The 23,181-nt window shown below is 54.0% G+C and overlaps 1 protein-coding gene across 4 annotated transcripts in view; it reads right to left on the bottom strand.

The window, feature by feature from the left end:
• NLGN3 (neuroligin 3) overlaps nucleotides 1-12,581 on the bottom strand; it is a 102,066-nt gene extending 89,485 nt beyond the window's left edge. For 3 of the 4 annotated variants that reach the window (XM_032794874.2, XM_075068932.1, XM_075068931.1), the window contains exon 1: nucleotides 12,365-12,581. The gene's annotated coding sequence lies outside the window, so the exon portion shown is untranslated. The remainder of the gene's footprint in view (nucleotides 1-12,364) is intronic. The other variant, XM_075068933.1, reaches the window with a different exon arrangement.
• Nucleotides 12,582-23,181: the final 10,600 nt, after the last annotated feature.

Raw genomic sequence — 23,181 nt, 5'->3', positions numbered from 1 at the left:
CTTAGATCCCAAAAATTCCCTCCCTGACTTTGAAAAATCCAGTTTTCTGATTGGTCCTCTGGTCAGGTGTTTGGTTCCCTTTGTTAACCTTTACAGGTAAAAGAAACATTAACCCTTAGCTATCTATTTATGACAACCCCCATCTCCAGTTTTATCAGTGAGTTACTCAGACAGCCCTGGGCCATGCAGTGAACAAAGCCCATCCATCCAAGGCCCAATAAGCAGCGGCTCTTCAGCTAAAGGCTGGACAAAGTGCTCTGTAGCCCATGAGTAATTTACAGTGGAGGCCTGAACAGAGGCAGGGCCTGTTGTGCAAGTTCTATGACATCTCTATAGGACCCCGACAATCCCAGCCCAGTAACCCCCCCCCCAGACAAATATCACACACCTCTTGCTGTGGACTCCCCCAGAGTTCCAGACAGTGTTAACAGGAGCCATTACTCCCCATTCCATAGCTGTTGCTTCATTGCAGTTTCTCCCAAGTAAGGCAGAGATTGCCCCAACTGGCTTGGATACACAGTTTCAGCTGTGGTGAGAAATACAGGCACATTTATTTATGCATTCACGTTACATACACACGGCAGCATCCTTCTGAGGAGGCAGGAAGAGGGCACTATGCAGATGGCAATGGAGCTGAACAGACAATCTGCTCCCAGTTAACAATTCTGGCTCTCATCAAGTGTAGAACCAGTCAGACCAGTTAGTGCAATGTCATTTTGCCCTCTCCCCACACACAGCTCTGCAGGTGCCTCTCAGTACCAATCCATAGCCCTCCCACTGTTCCACCTGAGCTCCCCACACACTCTGCCACTGCTCCTCAGTCCTGCCCTGCAGCCCCACAGGCTATTCCAGCCTGAACAGAGACTTTTAAGCAGACACAGCCTGTGCCAAATACCATGGCTTTGTGATGTCAAGGCAGATCTGACCTAAGGCAGAGCTGAACCCAGGATTCAGAACAAAGAAAGGCCTCAGAGGTGCAAGCTTGTTCCAAATGTCATCAGCGACGAGCTGATCTTAGGCACAGGCAGGAGCCACATCTACTACACCAACAGTCTCTTTCAATTCCCACCCCTGCCATGCAGCATTCCCATTAAAGTGAATTTCCAGCCTTTCTTGTTGGCAGAAGCCTGATTCTAAGGCATTTATCTGGCCTCCACTGTCATAGTATCCAGGGGTCTCTCTCTATTGAAGGTATTTACCCTCACATGCCCCTAAGCAGCCTGACAAGGCTATTCTCCCAGTTCTACAGATTGGGATGGAGGTCCAAGGAAGCTAAGGGACTTGCCCAAGGTCACACAGAGCATCTTCTGTTGTCTTCTGAGCCTCACGGAGCTCCAAAACCCCTTGGCTATCCTTCCTGTCTGACTACAGATGGACACACATACCAATTAGATGACCAATGAACACCTATATGCATGTGCACTGACCATGGCTCTTTGACACAAATTGGATAACTACACACACTATTTGCTAATTATGGTAATTTGAACTCAATTTCTCAACGAGACCACCTAAAGTATTTAAAAATAAGAGCCAACAGCACAGAGACACAAAGCGCCCATGCGCCTCAATGGTGTTAACTCTGAAACCCAGTGCTGGATATCCAGAACTGCAAATATGCAGGCATCCAGCTAATCTCAGCATCCTAACTGCACATGTCATCATGGTAACAGTACATGAACATGGCCAACTGTATAACTGTGCTAACTGCAAGTGCGAATTAAGAAAATACATGCACAATGCTAAAAATGTGACCTCTAAATGTCAGCACTTAACTATTTCCCTGCAGATCATTTTAGAAGTATCCAGCTAACGAGTGGATTTTACACAGCTGTTGGATTCAGCAGCTGATATCAGAAGGCTGAAGAAAGGTGGGATGGCTGCATGGGACAAGGCAGGCTAAACTGGGGAACTAAGAGTTCAAATCTCTTTCCTCCAAAAATGTTATCACCTCTGCTTCTGCCTAGAATGGGGACAAGCTTCTATCACAGACTCGACACCTTCCTAGTCTGGGCACAATCCTTTCCCCTGGTACAGCCCTTGTTCCAGCTCAGGTGGTAGCTAGGGGATTTCTTACGATTGCAGCCCCCTTTGTTCTGTTCCACCCCTTTTACAGCTTTGGTACCAGGCAAGAATCTTTTGTCTCTCTGGGTCCCCACCTCTCCTTCTAAATGGAAAAGCACCAAGTTTAAGATGGATTCCAGTACAGGTGACATGGTAACGTGTCCTGCGAGACCCCAAGCCTTCATTCCTCCCAGCCTGACTCACAGGAAGGCCTCCCTGCAAACAGAGCCATCCATAGGCAATTGTCTTCATTGATGGGAGCCATCAAGATTCCAAACCACCATTAACGGCCCACACTTTGCATAATTACAATAGGCCCTCAGAGTTATATTCATATTTCTAGTTTCAGATACAAGAATGATACATACATACAAATAGGATGACCACACTCAGTATATTATAAGCTTTGTATTGATACCTTACAAGATACCTTTTGCATGAAGCATATTCCAGTTACATTATATTCACACTCATTAGCATATTTTCATAAAATCATATAGAGTGCAAGGTCACAATTACCACCTCTGCTCCTGCCTAGAATAGGGATGTATATGTTCCCCAGTGTCAAAAGTACCCCGATCTGGGTGACAGGAACCCAAGGCGTTTCCAATCCCTACCTGGGAACCCACCTGCCCCTTACATAGTGGGCAAAAACCTCTAGCTTCCCACCAGCTGCCTCCCACACCACAGTTACAGGGACAATAGAAACTAGAGCAGCACACGGAAAAGACGGTTACTCACCTTTGTAACTGTTGTTCTTCGAGAAGTGTTGCTCACATCTATTCCAGTTAGGTGTGTGTCGGACGATTTTTACCCTAGCAACACTCGGTGGGTCAGCTGGGTCGCCCCCTGGAGTGGCGCCGCTATGGCGCCGGATATATACCCCTGCCGACCCAACTGCCCCTCAGTTCTTCTTGCCAGCTACTCCGACAGTAGGGAAGGAGGGTGGGTTTGGAATTGATATGAGCAACACATCTCAAAGAACAACAGTTACAATGGTGAGTAACCATCTTTTCTTCTTCGAGTGCTTGCTCATATCCATTCCAGTTAGGTGATTCCCAAGCCTTACCTAGGCGGTGGGATAGGAGTGAGATGTCGCAGAGTGTAATACTACGGAGTCAAAGCCTGTGTCATCTCTGGACTGCGGAACTAGAGTATAGTGAGAGGCGAAGGAATGGACCAAGGACCAGCTAGCTGCACGACATATCTTGTGGAAGGGCACGTGAGCCAAGAAGGCAGCAGATGAAGCGTGAGCCCTGGTAGAGTGTGCAATGACGTGGCTCGAGGGGACACGAGCCAAGTCGTAACAGGTGTGGATGCACGATGTCACCCAGGATGAAATCCTTTGTGAGGAAACGGGTAGACCCTTCATACCCTCTGCCACCGCGACGAAGAGTTGGGGTGTTCTCCGGAAGGGCTTTGTTCGCTCAATATAAAAAGCAAGTGCTCTACGGATGTCTAGGGAGTGCAACTGTTGCTCCCTGTGCGATGAATGTAGCTTCGGGAAGAAGACTGAAAGGAAGATCTCCCAGCTAACATGGAAGGCCGATACCACTTTGGGGAGAAAGGCCGGATGTGGTCACAACTGCACCTTGTCCTTGTGGAACGCAGTATATGAAGGGTCCGCCGTGAGAGCCCGACGCTCGGAAACTTGCCTTGCCGATGTGATGGCCAAGAGGAAAGCAGTTTTCCAGGATAGATACAGAAGGGAGCAAGTTGCTAACGGCTCAAATGGGGCCGACATAAGTCTGGTAAGAACCAGGTTGAGGTCCCAGGTTGGGGTGGGGCGACGTACCTGAGGGTATAGGCGCTCCAAGCCCTTGAAGAATTGAGATACCATAGGATGTGAAAACACTGAGCGGCCATTCTCCCCTTGGTGGAAGGTAGAGATGGCCGCCAAGTGTACCCTCAATGATGTACCCTGCTGTTTAAGAGACCAGAGGTAGTCCAAGATGGTGGGGATGGAGACCTCGGTGGGAAGAACATTCTGCTCTCCGCACCAGCGTGAGGAACGCTTCCACTTGGCCAGATATGTTGATCTAGTGGAAGGTTTTCTGCTACCCAAGAGTACTTGTTGCACTGGGGCAGAGCAACGCAACTCAGACTGGGTCAACCACTTAGGAGCCATGCCGTGAGATGGAGGGACTGTAGGTCTGGGTGGTGAAGTTTGCCGTGGTCCTCAGTTATCAGGTCCAGATGAACAGGTAGAGGGATGGGGTTGGCTATTGACAAGTCAAGCAACATGGTGTACCAGTGCTGCCTGGGCCACGCTGGAGCGATTATGATCAAGCGGGCTCTGTCCCTGCGTACTTTCAGCAGGACCCTGTGGAAAAGTGTAGAGCAGGTGAATCGTCCATGGTATCAGGAAAGCATCCGCTATCAAACCCTGGGAGAGGCCTTGAAAGGAACAGAATATCTGGCACTTCCTGTTCTCGTGGGATGCGAAGAGGTCTACACAGTGAAGTCCCCAAATCCGGAAGACTGAAAGAATAACATCCGGGCAAAGAGATCAGTCGTGAGAAAGGAAGGATCTGCTGAGGCGATCCGCCAGAGTGTTTCGAACCCCCAGGAGAAAGGACGCTATGAGGTCTATAGAGTGGGCTATACACAAAAGTCCCAGAGTCGTATGGCTTCCTGACAAAGGGTCGAGGACCTTGTCCCGCCCTGTTTGTTTATATAGTACATGGTTGTTGTGTTGTCTGTGAATATTGACACACAACGGCCTTGCAAGTGCTGCTGAAACGCCTGGCATGCAAGGCGGACTGCTCTCAGCTCCCGGACATTGATGTGCAAGGCCAGCTCCTGAGATGACCAAAGGCCTTGAGTGCATAGATGTCCGAGGTGAGCACCCCAGCCGAGAGATGACGCGTCCATCGTCAGGGACATAGAGGGCTGGGGCCAATGGAACGGCAGCCCTGCACACACCAGGGAGGGGGTCAGCCACCATTCGAAGGAGCCTAGGATGCTCGGGGGAATGGTGACTATCATGTCTATGGCATCTCTGCCTGGTCGGTACAGTGAGTTGAGCCACGATTGGAGGGGATGGAGGCGCAGTTTGGCGTGTTTCGTCACAAACGTGCAGACTGCCATGTGACCCAGGAGACCAAGGCAAGTGCGAACCGAAGTCAACGGAACAGCTTGCAGGCTCTGGATGATGGCCACCACTGCCTGGAACCGGGGCAGCAGTAAGCAGACTCTGGCAAGACTGGAGTCCAGGTGGCACCAATAAAGTCTATCCTATGAGTGGGAATCAGAGTGGATTTTTCCGCATTGATCATCAGGCCTAGATGTAGGAAAAGGTCCTTGACAATGCCAATGTGATGGGTGACTTGTGCCTCGGAGGTCCCTTGGCTGAGCCAGTCGTCTAGATACGGAAAAACGTGTATCCGACGGCGGCGGGCGGCGACTACAGTCATGCATTTCGTAAATACTCTTGCGGCTGTAGAGAGGCCGAATGGTAGGACCGCAAACTGAAAATGTTGGCCGTTGGCTACGAACCGGAGGTACCTCCTGTGAGGAGGGTAGATGGCTATGTGAAAATACGCATCTTTCATGTCGAGGGGGGCATACCACTCTCCGGAATCCAGGGATAGGATGATGATCCCCAGGGATACCATGCGGAACTTAAACTTTATCATGAATTTGTTGAGTTCCCGCTGATCCAGGATAGGTCTGAGATCCCCCTTTGCCTTGGGGATTAGGAAGTAGCGGGAGTAAAACCCAGTGCCCCTTTCATGTTTCGGTACCTCCTCTATGGCTCCTTTGGCAAGGAGTGTCTGCACCTCCTGAAGGAGGAATTGCTCGTGAGAGGGGTCCCTGAAGAGGGACGAGGAAGGGGACTGGAAGGGGGGGCGTGAAATAAATTGGAGGTGGTACCCAAATTCCAGCGTGCGTAAGACCCAGCTATCTGATGTTAGCTGGGACCACGCAGGGAGGAAAAGGGAGAGGTGGCTGGAGAAAGGAAGGAACGGAGCCTTTAACAAAACTGGTATGTCGTCCTCGGGCGCACCTTCAAAAGGTGGGCTTTGGCCCTGTGGATGGTTTGGAGGGACCTTGGTTCTGGCCCCCTTGGGTGCCTGACTGCCTCCGACGGCCGGTTCTACCCTGCCTTCTGGCAAAGTCCTGTCTCTGTCTGAGCTGAGGGTAAAAGCGGTGTGGCTGGGGGCGGAAGGGCCTGTGCTGAGTCACTGGCATGTGCATGCCTAGTGAGCGCAGAATGACCCTGTTACCTTTTAGGCTTTGCAGCGTAGGGTCTGTCTTTTTGGAGAAGAGGCCTTGCCCTTCAAAGGGGAGGTCCTGGATTGTATGCTGGAGCTCCGGGGGAAGGCCTGAGACTTGCAGCCATGAGGTACGTCTCATAGTAACTCCGGAGGCTAGGGTCCTGGCTGCAGAGTCCGCTGCGTCCAAGGAAGTCTGGAGGGAAGTTCTAGCCACCCTTTTTCCTTTGTCTAGGAGGGCCACAAGTTCCTGCCAGGAGTCTTGCGGGAGCAACTCCTTAAACTTGTCCGCCACCACCCAGGTATTATAGTTATAGCGGCTAAGGAGGGCTTGCTGATTAGCCACGCGGAATTGGAGCACCCCTGCACAGCAGACTTTGCGCCCCAGCACGTCCATGCGCCTCGCATCCTTTGATTTCAGGGCTGGAGCCTGCTGGCCATGGTGTTCTCTCTCATTGACCAACTGGACAACGAGGGAGCAGGGAGGAGGATGGACGTATAAGTATTCGTAGCCCTTGAAGGGCACCATATATTTACGTTCCACTCCCCGGGCAGCAGGTGGGATAGAGGCCGGAGACTGCCAGATCATGTTGGCATTGGCCTGGATTGTCCGGATAAAGGGGAGGGCCACTCTTATGGGGGCATCAGATGATAAAATGTCCACCACTGGGTCCTCTACCTCCGGGACTTCCTCGACTTGCAAGTTCATATTTAGTGCCACACGCCTGAGGAGGTCCTCGTGGGCCCTCAGGTCAATTGGCGGAGGGCTTACAGATGATGTTCTGGCTACCGCCTCGTCAGGGGAGGAGGATAAGGAGAGACCAGGGACAAGCAGGTCAGTTGAGGCCTCTTCTTGGTGGCCAGCCTCTGTCTCCCTTGGGATCTGGGAGTCTTGTGGCTGGACCGGCACTTCCTCCAAAGTAGAAGGAGGAGGGCGGCTTATAGTGGCTTCCGGCACCCGGTGCTCTGATGTAGCAGAGTGAGATGGGTCTGGATGTGCACCTTGAGCCTGATATGCCCAAGGTGTCCAGAATGCCGGGTGAGGGCCATGATCTTGGGCCGGGGGCTCTTGGAATATCCTGGCGGGCACATCTGAGTCTCTGTCTTGGGTGTACAAACCGTCCGCCTGCGAAGACACGGACGGGTGCCGGGATGGCCAGGAAGGAGCTGAAAGACCCTGGTAAGAGTCCTTCTCTCTCGCCTTTGCTGATCTCCTCAGCACCAGGGATCGGTACCTGGAGCCATATCGGTACCGAGAACAAGATTGGGACCTACGACCTGCATGGTGCCGGGAGGTCGACCTGGATCTCGAAGGTCTGCATCGGGAATGGCTGCGAGAGTCCCGGTGCCGGGAGTGGTGCTGGGAGCTGGAGCGGTACCGAGAGTACCAAGCCGGAGGCCGAGACATCGATCTATGCAGCGAGTATGACCGGTACCGAAGATGCGTGCTGCGTTGGGACCGTGATCGTCGATGGGACCACGAACAGCACCGGGCCCTGGATCGTGATCGGTGCCAATCTGCCGGGTCGACTGAAGGCGGTCTTGTTAGGGCTGGCTTGCCTATTGAGCATAATACCCGCACTGGCGGTGCCGGGGGTTGAGGCAGGACAGACTCCGTCATAGCTATGAGGTCCCTGGCTGTGGAGAATGTCTCCGATGTAGAGCGGACCGTAAGCTCAACCACAGGCCTCGGCGGGGAGCTCTCAGGGACCGGACTCAACGGTCCCCGTGGGACCAGAGTCGATGGTACCGCAGCAGTCGGTGCCGCGGCAGGTATAGGTGCCGGGTGGTCCGAACGAGGCTGCATCTGCGGCGCAGAGGGCACAGAAGTAGTGAAGGACTTTGACCTCCTCAGTTTCAGGGAGAGAGATCGGTGCCGAGCAAGCCCCTGCGCCGGAGATGGCTGGTGCCGCGGCGTCTTAGCAGCGCCGGCACGGTCCGGTGCCGGAGGAGAGCTTCTAGCACAGTGCTCAGCGCTCAGTGCTGAAGGTGGAGGGTTCAGAGCTGCCTCCATGAGGAGATTCTTTAGCCGAAAGTCTCTCTCTTTCTTCGTCCTCGGCTTAAATGCCTTGCAAATACAGCACTTATCTATAATTTGCGATTCCCCGAGGCACTTGAGACAGAAGTCGTGGGGATCTCCTGTAGGCATCAGCTTGTGGCAGGCCGAGCAAGGTTTGAATCCCGGTGAACTGGGATTGGGCCCCAGCACTGGGTGCGGGGAAGGAGCTAATGCCCAAACCCCACTTAACTATATACACTATCTAAAGAACTATCTAACTGTAATCATATAAATTCCAACTATATACAACAAAGATATCGGAGAAACTACGAGTAGCTAGGGAAGTGGAGGACAGCTAAGCCGCGCTCCACTGTTCCAAAGACTGACACAGGCGGTAAGAAGGAACTGAGGAGCGGTTGGGTCAGCAGGGGTATATATCCGGCGCGATGGTGGCGCCAATCCAGAGGGTGACCCAGCCGACCCACCGAGTGTTGCTAGGGTAAAAATCTTCCGATGAACGTGCATGCGGCACGCACACACCTAACTGGAATTGATATGAGCAAGCACTTGAAGAAGAACATAGAGAACGATGCCAACACTATTAGGGTCAACAACAGGGAACTGAGCACAGGCTCCATCAGCACATGGCCCTGGCTCTCTGGCAGCTTTTCATAACAGAACTAAGGGCCTGGGAAGGGCTCCCAAGCCCTGAAGGCCTTTAAACATCTAGAGAGAAGAAAGAAGCAAGAACTTTATCTGAAGACTGTTGCAGCTCAGGAGGGAAAGCTACCCCAAACAGATCTCAGACTGGTTGCAGGTCCCAACAGGGACATGCCAGGGTTTGGGCTATGCCAATGGGAGGAGGGGGACTGCAAGCTGGAAGACGACTGAGGTTCTTTGATCATCAGGTTCTCTGCACCTCTTCTGCTTCTAACACCTTCCACTTCTCAGCAGAAAAAGGCTACCTCATCTTTCCAGTAACATTCTACACATCTTTCTCCTTTAGGGGTCTGCACTGACCACAGCCTGGAAACTGCTCTTCTTCCTGCTGCTGATGGCTCCTTCTAGCTCCAGATGCTGGTTAACCTCAGTGCAGCCTTCTGTACTAAGGACTGCACATCTGTAGGGCTTCAGAGCACCCGAGCCCAACCCTCAGGCTGAGGTGACCAACAGTGAGATAATCTGCAAATATTGCAAGTGCACATATAGTTCTGGTAAATCACACTTCCTGTCAGTAACCAGCCCGGGCCGGGGAAACTGATGATCCAACCAGCAGACCAAATTCGGTGATGGACCCTGGTCACATCCCACCTGAGGCATGTTGCGCATATGCTAAGAAAAAGAAGTGCTTGTGCAAATCTTTGTGCCCAACTACCCAACTCACAACCTGAATAAGTGTGCATGCAAGTTGGATGTAACATTGCGCAGTTGTTTTGCACACCCAAACATTCTACATTCTGGCTCACAGAACCACACAAGTTGAGGTGGAAATCCCCCTTAGCTCACGATGGCCAGACCCCAAAGCCTAAGCATTTTTCATACTATCCAACTCTGTTTAAAAGCAACTTGGCTCCCCCTCCCCCAGCTGGCCCATCTTACCATCAGGAAGAGATCCTAGTGCTACCCCTAATATCTCACTGAAGCCTCTTCCATCAGGTGTGTCAGCACCCTGCAAACATCTTGGACTAGGCCCTTACTCACTTACTAGAAGAGCTACATCATTCCCTCCCCCAAATATGGTCCAGATATGACCATCACATTTGAGCCAACATGTCCTCAGAGCCAGACATCTCACCTTGTAAATTACTGTCTAGTTTTCTGCCCCTTCTCCCCCATCTTCCCCTCTTCTTGGTTACTTCCCAGCGAAATCCCATTCTATTATTTCCTACCAAGCTTTCCAGCTTCTCTGGCCCCTTTGGATTATGCCTTTGGCCTACCTAGTTAAAGACACCCCTCCTTGCTTGCTCTAGATCAGTGGTTCTTAACATTTACTGCAGCCTGCACCCCTTTAGTTCTCAAAATATGGTTTTGCACCCCTTACCAAAAATCAAAATATGTTCTTGCACCGTTTAAACCTAAAAAAATATGTTCTTGCACCCCTTAAATCTAGACATATTTTGTAGTTGTATTTATGTGCCTGTGCTTAATTTGTGTTTTCGACGATTTACCTTTAAAAAAATCTGGCATATCTTGCACCCCCAGGAAGGGCATCTTGCACCCCCAGGGGGTGCGTGCACCTCAGGTTAAGAACCGCTGCTCTAGATGATCTAATGGACTCTGTCTCTTCCCCCCATCTAGTCCCTCCTCTCATCTGGCTTCAGTCTCTTTCCTGTCACTTCAGACAGACATTGCCATCCCACTGCTGGTACAAGAGCCTTCTCCTCAGCAGCTCTGTCTATACCTCTCCCCAGTGGCCATACAACTGGGCTATAATTAATGCTTACATAACAGCTAGTGTACTAGCAGTTTAGAAGACTCATTACAGAGCTTTGATAAGTAACATTCTCTGCCCTGAAGAGCTACCAATCCAACAAGACAAGAGATCTGCGCAGGGAGGGAGAGGATGCCCAGCAGGGAGCGACAGACCTGTCCAAGACGCAGGGGTCAGCACAGTAGCAGGCACAGAGCTGGATACAAGAAAAGGAGATGCCAGTGAAAGGACTGTGAAGTGGTAAAGAAGGAGACACAACAGAGGCATAAGAAACAGCTGGAGCAGTGGGGAACAGAGAGCACAGCAACAGGCACATTAGAAATACAAAAGGAGCAATGGCATTTTGGACATATTGGTGTGAAAACAGGAGAAGGGCAGATGGGAGATCACCAGGGCTTAGACTAAAAGTGTAGCAGTGTAAACAGGGAGCAAAGGTGGAAAGGAGGCATCAACAGGGCGATGTGGAGTATGGCTCTGCTGAACGCTCAAGGTTACAGAGGATGGGGTGGAGGAAAGCATCAGCACAGAGGCAGGAGCTGAAGCCCTGGGAGCAGCCAGATGGGTCAAGTAAGAAGATATGACAGAACGCGTGAAAAATCACTACGCTCTCAAATGAGCTCACACAGGAAAATGATAAAAGACAAAAAACAAAACAAGACAAACACTTTTAACAAAGTGATCACTCTTTATCTGACCTACCAGTCTTCATCCTCAAAGGACACCTGCATAGCACTTTGAAAAGTGGGAGCTTAAACTCCTAACTTTGTTAGACACTAAAAATCATGGTCTTAAATACAGACATTGGATTTATAGCTTATTACAACAATCTGTAACCCACTAACCCCCCATTTTGTCCCATGACTACATGGATGTTAATGGGCCACTTCACCTCGAATGGTCCCTTACAGAATTAAAATTTGTATTAAAGCTAATGTTAAAAAATGATGTAATACACATGTTAAGAAAAGGGTGTCTGTACTAAACTTGTACTAAGCTATCTGTTTGATCTTGTGTTTACCCGTGACAGAGCACCAGACCTGAAGAGCTCTGTGTAGCTCAAAAGCTTGTCCCTCTCACTAACAGAAGGTGGTCCCATAAAAGATATTACCTCATCCACCTTGTCTGGTTTACACTGGCAGGAGTCAAGACTACCTCAAAGCTAGACTTACACCACCATTCCCAGCACTACACAATCCTGCCCAGACACCGAGACCTGGGCAGAGAAAGAATTTATCATTATAATTATTTGAATATAAGCACCAAGCTGCTTTACAGAACCACTGACATGCAGCCATCCCTAGGCAGAGGCCCTGGCAACCACACAGAAGTGCACAGCAAGGATACCCACATTTTAGGACAGGAAGTGAAGAAGAATCCCCCCTCTGTTATAGGAGGAATTGAGAGAGACCAAATGCAATCGCTTAGACTGGCACATACCCCAGGCTGGGGGCTGCCTTTCTGCTTCAGCCTGCCAACGCAGAGGAACCACGCCTGCAAGGGGCTGCAGCAGGGACCCCCCAGGGAGATTACATGGGTTTGGAGGGGTCGGAAAGTTTGGCACATTTTATCCTCAAGATGTGTTATCTAATTAACCCACAATATTATCCCTCCCCACCCTGCTCCTCTGCCGGCCTACCCAACTCCTCTATGCACCTTCTCCAGCAAAGCCAGAAGCCAGGGGCGGGGCGCGTTTGCAGGCCCAGGCAAAGCTCGGAAGGGCGAGCCCAGCCCCTCCACCTGCCGGGAGAAAGCGTCCGGGTGGAGCTGGGCGAGGGGTGCCCCGCACCAGGCTGATGAATGAGGGCGGGGTGACTCTTTCCAGGCTCGGCCACGGCCAGGCCGACCAGGGCCGCCAGCTGAGCGCAGCACAATCCCCCATTCACATCGTCACCATGGCAACACCGGCTGCACGGAGCGCCGCTTCCCGCCCCCCGCCTCCGGGTGGAGCTGGGCGAGGGGTGCCCCGCACCAGGCTGATGAATGAGGGCGGGGTGACTCTTTCCAGGCTCGGCCAACTTTCTCAGCCATCCTGGCCCAGCCCCCTCCCTCACCCCACCAAAAATCAAAATTTTTTTTTTTTTTTTTTTTTCCCTAGCCAGGCCCCCAGCCCCCTTCCCTCACGCCCCCCACAACCCTCCCAGCCCAACCCCACAACCTTCCCTCAGCCACCCAGCCCTATCCCTCGCCTATCACAGCCCCCACCAAACCCTTCCCCGCCACCCAGCCAATTCCCCCCCTCACAACCCCCCACAACCCACCCGGCCATAACCCAGCCCCTCCCTCAGACACCACCCACAACCCTCCCCAGCAAACCCCAACCTTTCCCAGCCACCCCCCCACCCCTTCCCCTCCCTCACAGCCCCCACAAACCCTCCCCGAGGCACCCACCCCCCCCTCACAGCCCCCCACATGCCCATCCCGCCACAGCCAACCACACCCTCCCAGCCCGGTCACCCAACCCCACAACTATCACCCAGCCACCCAGCCCCTTCCCTCCCTAACAGCCCCACCCACAGACCTCCCCATCCCAGCAACCCACAACCTTCCCACACCCAGCCTTCCCTCCTCACCAGACCCCACAACCCTCACCCCCACCCAGCCAGGAGAGTCCCGTACAGCCCCCCCACACCCTCCCGGCCATCCAGCAGCTTGCGGTTTCCCTGCACAGCCCCACCAACCACCCGGTGCACACCAATCCCTTGTCCCTTTCAACAGCCCCCCACGTAAACCTCACACGGCCACCCAGCCCCATCCCCTCAAGCCCCACCACAACCCGACCCGACCAACCCCCCTTGGCCTCCGTTCCCCAGCCCCCGTTCCCAGCAGCGGCCACCCCTCAGCCGACCTGTCCTCGTCCACAGCATCCCGGCCCCGGCCGGGCCCGCGCTGTCAGCATCGGGGCCTCACCCCACCCGCGGGGGGCGGCAACGCGTCCCCCGCCACTAACCCTACATCCCCGCCGGCTGCACAGGTGGCCGGTTCCGGAGGCTGCCACCACGCGCTCACCCCCAGCCCACCCCGCGCCTCCGGAAGCACACCCCGCAGCGCGTGCACGGCGGGAAGGGAGCCGCCTCAGCTAGCTCCCCCACCCTGTCGCCACCGCTTCCACCGTGCGTGCCCACCTGCCTGATGGCCCCAGTATCTGGCCCCATGTTGCCCTAACGCCCACCAACGGCGCGTGCCTGCAACCCCCCCCCACCCACGCCCTCCGCCCGGCTCACCACCCACCCCCCCCAACCAGACCCGCCCCCCACCAACACCCCAACCAGCCGTATCCACCCAACCCCTCATCCCACACTTGGTCTGCCCCCCCCTCAATGGCCATCTATTCCCACCCTGGCCCCCCACCAGCCTGTCCCTCACACCAACCAGCCAGCCCAACACCAAAACCCCTCCACCAGCCTGCCCCCCCAACCCTCATCCCCACAACTTGATCTGCCCCCCTCAATGCCAGTCCTCACCCCGCACCCCCACCCACTGTGCCCCTCCCACAACCAGCCAACCCAACACCACCCCCCCAGACCAGCCTGTACCCCCCCAACCTCATCCCACACTGGTCCCCCCCTAAAGTGGCCAGGAACACCAATCCCAGACCCTCACCAACCGCCCCCCTAGCAAGCCTGTGCCCCCATGCGCCACTGGCCAGCCAGCACTTTTTCAAACCCAACACCCCACCCTCAGTGTTGTGCCCCCAAACCCTCATACCTCAACTGGGTCTGCCCCCACCCCAATGGCCACCAGCTCACCCTGGCCCCATTCACCAAGTGTGAGGCAAGCCCCCCCCCAACCAGCCAACCCAACACCAACCCTCCCACCACCAGCCTGTGCCCCCCACACCCTCCCGTCCCCACCGATTGGTACCCACCCTCAATGGCAGTCCACCACGCCCCCCCGCCCCCACCCGCCCACCTTGCCCCCTCACCCACACTGGTTGCCCCCCCTCAGCACCGTGCCTCCCCAGTCCATTCACCCCCATCGCCCCCCCACCAGTTTTCCTGTGCGTTCCCTCACCCCACACTGGTCTGCCCCCTCCTCAATGGCCAGTTTCCGCCCCACACTCGCCCCCCCCCCGCCCCCCCAGTCCGCCCCACACCAAGCCTGTGCCCCTCCAGGGGGACCAACCAGCCAGCCCAACACCAACCCCCCACCACCAGCCTGTACCCCCCCAACCCTCATCCCCACACTGGTCTGCCCCCACTCAATGGCCAGTCCTCACCCCCGCCCCCCTAGCAGCCTGTGCCCCCGCACTGGCCAGCCAGCCAGCTCAACACCAACCCCCACCACCAGTCTGTGCCCCCCCAACCCTCATCCCCACACTGGTCTGCCCCCCCTCAATGGCCAGTCCTCACCCTGGCCCCCCACCAGCCTGTGCCCCTCCACCAACCAGCCAGCCCAACACCAACCCCCCCCACCAGTCTGTGCCCCCCCAACCCTCATCCCCACACTGGTCTGCCCCCCCTCAATGGCCAGTCCTCACCACCGCCCCCACACCAGCCTCTGCCCCTCCACCAACCAGCCAGCCAGCCCAATACCAACCCCCCCACCAGCCTGTGCCCCCCCAACCCTCATCCCCACACTGGTCTGCCCCCCTCAATGGCCAGTCCTCACCCCCGCCCCACTCCCACCAGCCTGTGCCCCAGCACCGGCCAGCCCCTCCACCAACCAACCAGCCAGCCAACCCAACACCAACCCTTATCCCCACACTGGTCTGCCTCCCCTCAATGGCCAGTCCTCACCCCTGCCCCCCACCAGCCTGTGCCCCCCTGCAGCCCTCACCGCCCACCCCTACACCGGCCAGCCCACCAACACCAATCCCCCCCACCAGCCTGCCTCCCCAGCCCTCACCCTCACACCAGCCAGCCCTCAAACATTAACCCCCCCCAGTCCTCACCCATCGCCCCCCTGCACCAGCTAACCCCGCCATAGCCCTCACCCACAGACCCCCTCAGACCATCCCTCTATACTAGCCATCCTCTGTACTGCCTCCCCTGCACCAGCCAGCCTGCCCTCTATACAGCCCTCACCAACTCCCCTGCACTGACCAGCCTCCCCACAACGCAGCTGCCCTTCGATCCCCACACCAGCCAGACCCCTACGCAGCCACCAACCTGCCCGCACCGGCCAGCACCCCCTGTACCACGTCCCCTCTGCCCTTTGCTGCAGCGCTGGGAAGCAGGGCCCACAAAGGTCACCTGCTCAAGGCGGGTGGGTGCAGCACCCATTTTAACTTCTCTTTGGCGGGGCTTGGCCTACCTTTAGCCTTGCAGGCTGGGAGCTCTGTCTCCCCAGCCTTCCCCCCAACAGCCTTGCAGGCCCTTAGCTGCATCCTCCATCCTCAGGCCACATGAGGTTAGAGCAGAATTAAGGGAGAGATAAGACAGAAGGAGGGTATGGGAATCAAATCGGTATCTTAGATGTCTGTGTACTAATGCGAGAAGTATGGGGAATAAGCAGGAAGAACTTGAAATGCTAGTTAATAAACACAACTATGACATAGTTGGCATCACACAGACTTGGTGGGATAATATGCATGATTGGAATATTTGGTATAGATGGGTACAGCTTACTCAGGAAAGACAGGCAGGGAAAAAAGGGAGGAGGTGTTAAAAATGTACACACTTGGACTGAGGTTGAGGTAGAAATAAGAGACAGACTTGTTGAAAGTCTCCAGGTAAGGATAAAAGGGGTAAAAAATTAGGGTGACATCCTGGTAGGGGTCTACTGCAGACCACCAAACCAGGAAGAAGAGGTGGATGAGGCTTTTTTTAAACAACTAACAAAATCAGCCAAAGCTCAGGACTTGGTGCTGATGGGGGACTTCAACTACCCAGACATCTGTTGGGAAAAGAACACCGCAGGGCACAGATTATCCAACAAGTTCTTGGAATGTATTGGAGACAATTTTTTATTTCAGAAGGTGGAGAAAGCTACTTGGGGGGAGGCTGTTCTAGATTTGATTTTGATAAATAGGAAGGAACTGGTTGAGAATTTGAAAGTGGAAGGCAACTTGGGTGAAAGTGATCATGAAATGGTGGAGTTCATGAGTCTAAGGAACGGTAGAGGGAGAACAACACAATAAAGACAATGGATTTCAAGAAGGCGACTTTAGCAAACGCAGGGAGTTGGTAGGTAAGATCCCAGGGAAGCAAGTCTATGGGGAAAAAAAAAAAGAACTCTTGAGTGAATGCCATCTGGTCCCGGTGACTTGTTAAAGTTAAGTTTATCAATTAATTCCAAAACCTCTTCTGGTGACATTTCAATCTGTGACAGTGCCTCAGATTTGTCACCTACAAAAGCTGGCTCAGGTTTGAGAATCTCCCTAACATCCTCAGCCATGAAGACTGAAGCAAAGAATCCATTTAGTTTCTCCACAATGACTTTATCGTCTTTAAGCGCTCCTTTTGTATCTCGATCATCCAGGGCCCCTCTGGTTATTTAGCAGGCCTCCTGCTTCTGATGTGCTTAAAAAACATTTTGTTATTACCTTTGGAGTTTTTGGCTAGCCGTTCTTCAAACTCCTCTTTGGCTTTTCTTATTACACTCTTGCACTTAAAGCTGGCAGTGTTTATGCTCCTTTCTATTTGCCTCACTAGGATTTGACTTCCACTTTTTAAAGGAAGTCTTTTTATCTCTCACTGCTTCTTTTACATGGTTGTTAAGCCACGGTGGCTCTCTTTTTAGTTCTTTTACTGTGTTTCTTAATTTGGGTATACATTGAAGTTGGGCCTCTATTATGGTGTCTTTAAAAAGGCCCATGCAACTTGCAGGGATTTCACTTTAGTCACTGTACCTTTTAACTTTTGTTTAACTAACCCCCTCATTTTTGTATAGTTCCCTTTTGAAATTAAATGCCACAGTGTTGGGCTGTTGAGGTGTTCTTCCCCCCACAGGGATGTTGAATGCTATTGTATTATGGTCACTATTTCCAAGCGGTCCTGCTATAGTTACCTCTTGGACCAGCTCCTGCGCTCCACTCAGGATTAAATCTAGAGTTGCCTCTCCCCTTGTGGGTTCCCGTACCAGCTGCTCCATGAAGCAGTCATTTAAAGTATCGAGAAATTTTATCTCTGCATTTCGTCCTGAAGTGAAATGTTCCCAGTCAATATGGGGATATTGAAATCCCCCACTATTATTGGGTTCTTAATTTTGATAGCCTCTCTAATTTCCCTTAGCATTTCATCATCACTATTACTGTCCTGGTCAGGTGGTCGATAATAGATCCCTAATGTTATATTTTATTAGAGCATGAAATTTCTATCCATAGCGATTCTATGGAACATGTGGATTCGCTTAAGATTTTTACTTCATTTGAATCTACATTTTCTTTCACATATAGTGCCACTCCTCCCCCTGCATGACCTGTTCTGTCCTTCCGATATTTTGTACCCGAATGATTGTGTCCCATTGATTGCTCTCAGTCCACCAGGTTTCTGTGATGCCTATTATATATCAATATCCTCCTTTATCACAAGGCACTCTAGTTCACCCATCTTATTATTTAGACTTCTAGCATTTGTGTACAAGCACTTTAAAAACTTGTCCCTGTTTATTTGTCTGCCCTTTTCTGATGTGCCAGATTCTTTTTTATGTGACTGTTTATCATCTGATCTGGCCCTTACATTATCCTCTTCCGTCCTCTGTCCTGACTATAACCTGGAGATTCTCTATCATCAGACTCTCCCCTAAGAGAAGTCTGTGTCCGATCCACATGCTCCTCTGCAGCAGTCGGCTTTCCCCATCTCCTAGTTTAAAAAACTGCTCTACACCTTTTTAATGTTTAGTGCCAGCAGTCTGGTTCCACTTTGGTTTAGGTGGAGCCCATCTCTCCTGTATAGGCTCCCCCATCCCAAAAGTTTCCCAGTTCCTAATGAACGTAAACCCTCCTCTCTACACCATCGTCTCATCCACGCATTGAGACTCTGAAGCTCTGCCTGCCTACCTGGCCCTGCGCGTGGAACTGGGAGCATTTCTGAGAATGCCACCATAGAGGTCCTGGATTTCAGTCTCTTCCCTAGCAGCCTAAATTTGGCTTCCAGGACATCTCTCCTACCCTTCCCTATGTCATTGGTACCTACATGTACCACGACCACCAGGCTCCTCCCCAGCACTACACATAAGTCTGTCTAGATGCCTCGAGAGATCCGCAACCTTCGCACCAGGCAGGCAAGTCACCATATGGTTCTCCGTCATCACAAACCCAGCTATCTATGTTTCTAATGATCGAATCTCCCATTACTAACACCTGCCTTTTCCTAGCAACTGGAGTTCCCTCCCCCGGAGAGGTAACCTCAGTGCGAGAGGCAACCCCAGCACCATCTGGAAGGAGGGTCCCAACTATGGGAAGGTTTCCCTCTGCTCCCATTGACTGCTCTGCTTCCCTGGGCCTTTCTTCCTCCTCAACAGCACAGAGGCTGTCTGAGCGGAGGTGGGACAATTCTACAGTGTCGGAAAGCCTCATCAACATACCTCTCTGCCTCTCTTAGCTCTTCCAGTTCCACCACCCTGGCCTCCAAAGTCCGAACGTGGTCTCTGAGGGCCAGAAGCTCCTTGCACCGAATGCACACATACGCCGCCCACCCACAGGGCAGGTAATCATACATGCTACACTCAGTGCAATAAACTGGATAGCCCCCACTCTGCTGCTGGGCTTCTGCCTGTATTGTTTCCTAGTTAATGAAAGGGTTATTTACAGCAAGAAGTTTTTGAATGTAGTTTGGTTTATATGTTTTAAGGGGACTAAAGGGAAACAGACGGAACCGGCAAGGAACCTCCGCTCCCTTCCCACTCCCCTTCCAAACTCCCTTGTGAAACTCCCTGTTAGTAGCCCCTGGTCGCAAAGCTGGTGTGGTGTTTTAAATACATTTCTCTCCGCTGCTTTGTACCAACCACGGTTTATGCTTGCGATGTTCAGGAGACGCTTGGTGGCTATACAGCTAGATGGTGTTAGTATCAGATCACTGGTCACAGGGTCCTGAAAGGAGGAAATGCAAGTGCACAAAACCCAGTCAGGCCTGCAGGGTGATAAGCAGCTGGGATACATTGGTGCTGATCACGCAGGTCCCAGTGACAGTCCCCTGCCTCCCTACAGGTGAGGGCAAATGGCTGAGCACCTGTAGGGGCTCTCAGAGATCAGAAAAGGGGCAGAAGAACTAGTCTTTACATTGTGACAGGTGCTGAGAGCTGTGGGGAGAGAGGGGGAAGGGAAGAGAGACATGAGGTTGGGTGAGGGGGAAGAGAAGGAATCCAGCTGTGGGGGAGGAGAGATGAGGAACATGGGCAAACAGCCTGACGAACTCAGCTCTACCCTGTGCAGTTCTCTGTGTAAGGGGACTAGCAGGAGCCCAGCTCCTCAAAGGGAGGGAGATATGGGGTAGAAGTGGCAATACATGAGCCAGGCGGTCGCTGTGGGCCATGGTGACAACAAGGCCAGCACAGCTTTGGGCTGCAGACACAGAGTCAGGGCCAGAAGTGGACAGCCCCTTTCCAGAGGACTCAGGAAGATAGTGGGCAGTTCCGGGAGCCCCAGCACTCAGGAGACACTGACAGATAGGAGGAAGCCCCCTGCAAAGCCAGGCAGCACCGGGGAGCAGAGGCTAAGTCAGAGGATGGATCTGCAGTTAGTGAGGTGGCCAGGGGACAGGTAGCAGATGCCTGCAGGGTGTTAGCCTCATTGGCATGACAGGCAGACCCTGAAGCAAGAGGTAGGCCGCTGTGCAGCCCTGAGCTTAACCTGCCGGGCTGGTGCTCAGCCAAAGAGCAACAGAGGCAGGGCCTCCCCAAAGGGCGTATGGGCAGAGTGCTTAGCTCTACCCTGTAGACAGTGGAGCCAGACCCTTCCCCTGCGAAGGCCCAGCGTGGGGGCCATGTGGGGGACAGACACATGCACTGTGGGTCTTGCCCTCTAGGTGAGCACTTCGGGGAACTCTGCTTCCCACCTCTGCAGACAGTGATCTGCGGAGTGAGGGCCAAGGAGCACTAGGGGGCTGAGGAAGGACATGGGGAAGGGCACCTGGGGAAATCCCTAGGCTCCTTTAACTTTCTCCCCTCTAATGTTAAAAGCAGAAGACAGAAGCTTGATCTCTGTTACTGCTATGTCCATGCCCGCTGCAGCCTCCCTTGGACTCTACCCTGAATCACACTGCAATCTCCCCCTCTCTGGCTCAGGGGCGCCCGGTGGGGGGGGGAGTGGGGCAATTTGCCCCAGGCCCCGCAGGGGCCCCCCAAAGAGTTTTTCGGGACCCCTGGAGCGGGGTCCTTCACTCGCTCCGGGAGCCCCGGAAAACTCTCGCGGGGCCCGGGCACCCGGAGCTTCTTCCGCTCCAGGTCTTCAGCAGCACAGGATCCTTCTGCTCCGGGACCCACGGCCAAAGTGCCAGGTCTTTGGCGGCAATTCGGCCGCGAGGGCTGCCCGCCTCCAAAGACTCCAGGCCCCCTGAATCCTCTGGGCGGCCCTGCTCTGGACTGCACCCCCACCAGCCTCCGCACACACTGCACCCTGCTGTAACCTCACCCCACCCTCCAAGTACACCCCACTTCAGTATCCATCTGCATCATCCCCCCCGCCCCTCACAGTGCCAGCTCCCATCCCTCTTCATCTGTGGGAGATGAACTGACTACTGCAACTGGCCTCCCCAGGCACTCCCTTCACCCTCCCACCCCACCCCTGGGGGACGCACAGATGACAGGTTCTGTCTCACAGAGGTGAGCGGGGGCTGGGGAGGGAGGCAGCTGGCCCTCAGCAATCCTTGCTGGCTAGTTATCTTTCCCTCATGGAGAAGAGCAAACCCTAGAGCTTTGCCTTTCTTAGGGCAGGGAGACCCTCAGGCCCGGCTGCTATAGCACAGCACCGAGGCCTGCACTGGGGCAGGGTGGGCAATGCCAGCAGCCCTTTCCGCTCTCCCTGGGCTACCATTCCTTCCCACCCAAAGACTGGAGCAAAGTCTCCAGACAGGCAGGGCAGGGTGCCTGGTCTCTGGGAGAGCAAGGACTCTGCAGTGCTGTAGGGGAGCTGCAGATGGACAGAGATGAGTATCAGCTCAAACTCCGCTCACTGCCATCGCATGCCTGGGGGCGGGGTGGTGGGGGGTTACCCAGTCACCCCTTCTGAGCAGAGCCATCCTGAGACCTGGCCCCAGGGTGCCCTAGGAGGGCTTTGCCAGCCACGCAGTAGGGGGGCATCAGGACAGGAAGAGATTTGTCCACTTGCCCTTCTTTCCAGAATCCCAGCACCCAATCTCTGCTCATGCTGTCTTGACACCCACTTCTCCAGCTCTCTGACCCCTCTCATCTTATCCCCCCCACAACCTCCTCACTCTGAGCTGAGTGCTTCCCTTTGGCTGCTAGGCTCCACCTGCCCTGCTCATCCCCCCATCCCTGTCTGGCAGCATCCCTCTGGGTCCTGCCATGACTCCTCTTCTCCATCTGGACCTACATCTTCTGATCCTACTCCTGTGCCAACGTTTCCCCCTCCCCATCCTCTCGGGGACCCTGTCCCAGCTCACACTGAGGCACCCATCCCTCTACCCCCTCCTCCACTGACCTGTCTCCCCTGCAGAGCCATGATCTCAGACCTGCCCAGCTCCCAGCCCTCATGTAAGGGCAGGGTCCCTATCTCTAAGGCACTGTGCATGCCTGTGTGGCTAGAGTTCCTCACAGCCTGGCACCATGGGAGCCTGGCACAGCTGCACCCTGTAGCAATACACACGAATGCCCAGGATGGGCAAATCAGAGACAAGGGCTCTTCCTTCGTATGACACCAAAGTCACAGCACTGACCAACACCCACCAGCCCCCACAGGGCCAGGAGCCACCCCAGAAGCAGCCAGGCAAGTCAGACACCACAGTGCTGTCCAGGAAGACCCACCCTGCCAGCCTTACCTGCTCCCTCCATGGTCACTCTCAGCTCTATCCCCACATTGGGCAGGCAGGTGATTGAAATGGCCCCAAAGGCCTCCCCAGCACAGAGTGGGCTGGCAGCAAGCAGACTTAACCCTTCAGGATCCACTGCCTAGGCCTGGCCCAGCCTAACCCCTGACTTCAAGCACTGAGGGGAGCTCCAAGCTGCTCTCCTTGCAAAGAGCCAATCTCAGGGCCCTACTGCCACACGCCATCTAGCTCTTCCCCAGGGCCTTTCCCTCCTTCACCAAGGCAGCTCTACAAATAGCTCCATGACAGTACTGCTGGTCTAGCCGAGCCGTCCCCCGGGAGCTCTGACCGGAGGCTGCTGGGGATTCCCTATAGGGGAGAGGGAGAAGGGCTGTCACAGTGTCAGGCACTGCACACGCTGACACCTTACTCTCCTGCAAGTTCCCAAGAACAGGGGCACTGCACCTGCCCTGAGACACAGCCCTCAGTGGGGTGGACTCAGCACTGCTGCAGCCAACCCACAGGCTGTCAGGGGGTCACCTACATCTCTGTGGCTCAGTGGAGAATTGAGGGGAACGCAAGGGGATCCTGGCTGGTGGGAATTTG

Source organism: Chelonoidis abingdonii, chromosome 8 (assembly GCF_003597395.2).
Source record: "Chelonoidis abingdonii isolate Lonesome George chromosome 8, CheloAbing_2.0, whole genome shotgun sequence".
Taxonomy (NCBI): Eukaryota; Metazoa; Chordata; order Testudines; family Testudinidae; genus Chelonoidis; species Chelonoidis abingdonii.
The sequence above is the reverse complement of the archived record's forward strand: the minus strand, read 5'-3'. Positions and strand labels throughout refer to the sequence as shown.